Source organism: Vicia villosa, linkage group LG3, assembly GCF_029867415.1.
Source record: "Vicia villosa cultivar HV-30 ecotype Madison, WI linkage group LG3, Vvil1.0, whole genome shotgun sequence".
Taxonomy (NCBI): Eukaryota; Viridiplantae; Streptophyta; class Magnoliopsida; order Fabales; family Fabaceae; genus Vicia; species Vicia villosa.
Window position 1 is genome coordinate 92,243,137 of NC_081182.1, and position 6,000 is coordinate 92,249,136.

Here is a 6,000-nt window from a genome sequence, read left to right on the forward strand (position 1 = left end):
GCCATGACTGGGAATTACTCTTTTTCGTCTTAATCTTCTGGTAGTGATATTTGTGCCACTTCTCCAAAATCATCCCGATTATCTACAATAGGAAACCTTGGTGTAAGTCTAGCAAGTGTATTTCTCCTTAGGGCTCTGAGTGTTCTTTCAGGTTCAAGATATCCACTTTAAACTTGGCACAACGATCTATGCATACAATAGCTTAAACACTTGTCGTGACACCAGATTACAGTAGAACGTCAAAAACACAAATGCTTAAAATGAAAAATAGACAGAAATAAATACAAAATTTGAAATGTAGTAAAAATCACTCCTCGGTAACGGCGCCAAAATCTTGTTCTCTTCTCAAAGGTGTCACATGCAAGTATACATGTTTTGATTGCAGCAAGTAATAAATATAAGAGTATCGTACCCACAAGGAATGCTTACTACTTAGATTTGACTTTTGTATAAATTCTATTCTTTCAATTTAAGCATGAGTAGGGAAATATTAATATGGGTTGAGTTTAATTCAGTGTTCACTTAGAATAAATATCGAAAGTATAGAGAGAAGTAGTGTAAATGTATTAAGAGTGATTGAGTTGAGCTTTGATCCATTAATATCTTTAGTGTAGTTATGTGTTAATGTTGTGTAATGTCGTGACTGGCAAGGTTAGAAGGTTCTAGTGGTGTATTTCTATATCATTCATAATCATGCATAAAAGGGTAAGGAAAACAAATCTCTAAGCTCCACTTATAACCCTAATATACGTCTATTAAAAGTTTTGATTTTCCTTAATGGTTGCAGCTTTTTATCTCTAAGCAAACTAGGTCAAGTGAATATCTCTATCCAACTCTTTCAACCATTTTTACTCATTAAATACAGTTGTTGTTGGATCTCTCACAACAACAAGATGTTACCTATTTCTAAGTTGATCAATCAAATAAACATGTTTTTAATCAAGTAAACACATGGTAAAGCAAGCACTTTCCATACAACATATAACATAAACACACTTTAATATTAATTTTACATTGCTCAACTACAAAAGGTTTAGTTCATTGTGAGCTGAGTACAAGCTACAAACATGATTCTCAAAAGAAATATCTTAAGACAATAAATGAACAAAAGATATAAATCTAAGAGGAGCTTAGAGAATGACTTGAGATGGTTAATCTTCAAGAGATGACTCCAGCCGTGTCACCGCTCATCAGTTGGTACAAAATTGGTTGAGGAATGAACACTCTTTCACACTTCCACTATCCACACACTTAAATACAACTTTATTTATAGACCAAGGATTAGGGTTTTGCATGTTGCATTGGATCATGGGCTTGTGTGCATGAAATTTCATCAAGCCCACATAAAGTAGCGCTAACACACAACTATACAGGATAGGATCAGGGAATCTTTGTACAAGGGAGACAACAGTGGGAGACAAGGTGTAATGTGGCAGACTGCCACAACACGTGTAGGCGGCACTTTCTGCAGGATCAGTGTACTATCGTACCAACTTTTGTCTCTTTGAATTTGAATGATTTCTTTCTCATTTTCAACACCATCGAGTTTTCCCTCCATTTAGTACTTCCTTCCAAGCTATCCTCACTAGCTAGAAGCTTCCTATATTAATTCTCTTTGATCCAAGTTCCGTCAGCTCGTACTCCATCAGCAGACTAATTCAGTCTTATCTCAGCCCGACTATGTTAACCTTTGCATACACAAAACACATATTAAACCATAAAAGGGAGCACCTATTGTGCTCCAGGCTAACATAACTAGGACAATCAAAATTCAATAAATTTTAGCAGATAAACAAAATATTAAAACTAAACAAACAACTACAAAGGCATGTATTAACTCACAAAATGTGGGTTAACAATCGCCAACATTTTCAAAGTTGTCACCATCAACACAAGAATGAGTCTAGAAGAGTTCTTTGTAACCTTTCTTATTTTCTTCCTTGTGTGTAGCCTTGTGAGCATTAGTAGCTTCTGCCTCAAGTGGTCTAACTCCATTATTAACCATTTCAAGAACATCTTGATAGCCAAACGACATCTTCATTTGTTTGTACGATTTATCATAGTTCTTCGAACTAAGGGTTGGAAGATTGGTGGGAACTCGATCATTGGAGACGGTAGTCATCTTTGCATCAGATTAAGGATCATAACCAAGGATCTTGATGCCAAATGTTGGAACAAGCACAAAGCTTGTTGGTGAATCAATGGACAAAAATGGTTAATTGGAGTAGATGAAGCGAATTTTAAGATATATATATATATATATATATATATATATATATATATATATATATATATATATATATATATATATGTATATATATATATATATATAGAGAGAGAGAGAGAGAGAGAGAGAGTAGTTTAGGAGAAACATTCAAAATGTCATTAGTTTCAAACAACATTACATGAGAGATATTTATAGGACACACCAAATGCAACTTGGAACCAAAACAGGCCCAAAAAACACAAAACACGGGGAGGTAATTGATTCCCCAAAGGGGGTAATAGATTTTTCCAACTAAAAAAAGAATGGAAAAACTGAACAACCTTCCGAAAATCAATTTCCCAAATCTGGGTAATCGATTGCCTCTTCGACACTTAATTTTTCCAAACTTTCGGTAGAGCTTTTCAAATAAACTGTTATCAACGAAACAATCCCAGAAACTTCCACAATGCATTTGAATTATTAAGGACTTCCAGTATTAATTAACAATGTTAGTTATTGTTGTTGATATTTTTTTTGGTGTTATTGTTTGAAATATTTAAACTCAACATCAAATTTAAACATTTTACTTGAAAACAACAACAACTACATCTATATTTTCCTAATAACATTAGACATTTTTAACTAGCATGAATTGAAGAAAATATTTTAACAATTTATAAGAGAGTTTATAATATTAAGAAACCAACCTAAATCATGTTTTTCTACTTTTGCAATTCATCATGCAGAATGATTTTGTTGTTGTTGATTTTATTTCAATGGAAAAACCAATCAAAGTGAAAAAAAATCGAGAAAAAAAGTGACGAACTATTCATTACATCCTTCGTACATCAAGCCGAAGTAAATGTTTGTTTTCAATCAAGCTAAAAACTCTTTTTCTCAATAGCCCGAGCAAAAATTTTACACCTTGTTTTAATTAATTTTATCCTCTCTATCTCTTTCATAATTTCACTCTCTCTCTAAAATAAAAATGATTTTATACAGAGAGAGAGTGAAATTAAGAGAGAGATAGAGAGGATGGAGAGGAATAGAGAAAAAAAAACAGAGAAGAGGATCCAAAATATGTATTTTAATAGTGTATTTTATGTTGTTTTGGCTATTTAGCAATATTATTTTTAAATAATTTTCTATATTTAGCACTATTTATCTATTCTCTTTGTTTGTATTATTGAGTTATATCTTTTTGGTATACATCATGTACAGTTTGCCTTTATGTCTCACTCCTAAGGACTCTTTTCAAAGATCTAAAAGTAATTAAGATGTGACTTGACATATAGTAATAACTACATGTTTGCAACAAACATAACTTTGTACTATTCTATATTTGTAACAAGTAACAACCATAATTTTGAACTATTATATATATTATTATCTTTTTTTTAGTAGTACCTTTATTTCAATTTGTACTATTCTATATTTGTAACGACCATAATTTAAAACTATTATATATTATTATCTTTTTTAGTACTATCTTCATTTTAAAATGAGTGTTGTTTAAAATTGTTCTACATATTACATAAATTATAAAATAATAATAATATATAAATATTAAATTTTTATTAAATTAATTTTATTAATGTATTAAAAGTAGGATAAATATAATAATTAAAATACACAATTGAGAAAAGAACAATCATTTCTTTATTAAAAAATAAAAATAACATTTATTATAAAACAATTTTTTTTAAAACGACACTTATTTTAAAATGACAGAATTATTTATTTTTTAATATAAGACAGTGAGAAAACCGTCTTTTTAAATATAATATTGTTCAATTTTATTAGAATTTGTTTTCAAAAACTAAAGACCATATTTTTATGAAGAACATTTAGTTATACTTTTATTTTTTATATTATGACTTATTCAATTTTAAACAAAAATTTATAATTATTACCTTAATATCTACTTATTCAATTAAAAAAAATTAACTATTAAATTAAGAGTTAAAGGTAGTGCACTACACTGTCATCCAATAGAAAATTATTAATTTGTCATGTTATTAGGGGCGGAGCTAGAGTCCAGCGTGCCCGGGCACGCGCCCGGGCTCAACCCCTCATTTCGTTGTAAACTTCCTACCTTATAGTCGATTTTTAGACAGCACCAGAGACAAAATTAAGGACAAAATTAGTAAAAATAGGGTGTAAAATTTTTGGACAAAACAAGGGTAAATTTTTTAGACAAAATCAAGGGTAAAATTAGTAGAAACAGGATATAAAATTAATTATAACAAGGTGTAAAAATTTTGCTCAGGCTCCCTAAAATTTCTGGCTCCGCCACTGCATGTTATTAAACTATTTTTTAAGTAAAAAAATACTTTAGTTAGATACATGGTGGTGACTGGTTGACAGTGAAAAATGTTTTTACACTATCAGTACATCACCCTTTTTTTCTTAAACTGCTATACTAAAAAAAAAACGTCTCTATAATTATTTTTTCTCGTTCTTAACGTGCGATACTCCTTATATAGTTTCCGACATTTTGAAAGGACTGTATTGCATTACCGGAAAGCGTCATACTCCGTCAATTTTACAACAGTATTAGTACCATTTAGTTTTGCAATAAATCAGGAAAGTCGGCACACCTGTCCTTTTTACTTTTATTTTTTTACAAAATTTGTCCTTTTTATTTTTATTTTATTTACAAACTTTATTTTAAAAATATACAAAAGTAATTTTAAATATTTGTCAAAATTGTGGAGTTAACCCTATTGTTTTTCAAATATATAACAATGAAAACTAATTAGATAAATTAACAGCATATATTAAAGAAAAAAAATTAAAATAACCAGGTTTAATAAAAAATTTACTGAAAAAACCAACTTTTCGGGGTATTTACCAAACTGTCTAGGTTTGGGATATACTGGAAGAGAATGCGCCAAATGAAATGGCGCATGCATGGTCCACACGCCAAACCATTTGGCGCAAAAGAACAAAAATTAGGGCAAAGATGTGTAAGCCATTTGAAATGGCGCATATGGCCATGCATTACACATAGGCGCCAAACCAATTGGCTCCTATGTGTGGGCCATTTTTTTTTTCAAAATTAACCCGTTTCGGGTATTTCCGCGCACCGTTTTTTATTCCGGTCTTTTATTTTCGTAAAAACGTCTTAGAATGGAGTTCTTAAAATTATCACTAACCCTAAATAATGTTTGCGTTATAGATATCGGATTTTCACAAAAGCACAATTTATTGATGAGAGACCGACGAACGGTTACAAGAGTTGGTAAGGGAAACTGATACATTGTCGAAAAAAAAATACAGATTATATTAAACTTGTGACGAGGTTGCGCCACGATTAGGGCATCTTTTTCTATTGTGCCCCACCTGATGACAAATGCTGCATTTTCGTTCCATTTTGTCGTGGACGTCCATTTCGGTTCTAATCCGTGTACTATTGGGACGCCCTTTTTTCTTTCGCCGCATTGCGTCGTTGTGCCAAACTACCTCTCCATCATACTCAGGCCAGTAATCCTCCTTGGCCACCACAGGGAACGCAACGCTGTAAACTCTGAGCAATGTCTGAGTCTTGTAAATCGGAGACAGTAGTGATTTAGCGTCGCGGTGCGCATACGCACATGCAGCTATGACGTGCGAGCAAGGCATACGAAAAGCTTGAAACCTTCCACAGTCGCACCAATCCTCGTCCAGAAGAACCCTATATTGTTGTCTTGGCAATCCCTCATTGTGGTCAATTGTCTCCCGCACACTGAACGTGCGATTGAAACGGTCGAAAGAAGTTACTTGATGAGTGTTCGCTTTTGCCGATTGCTGTT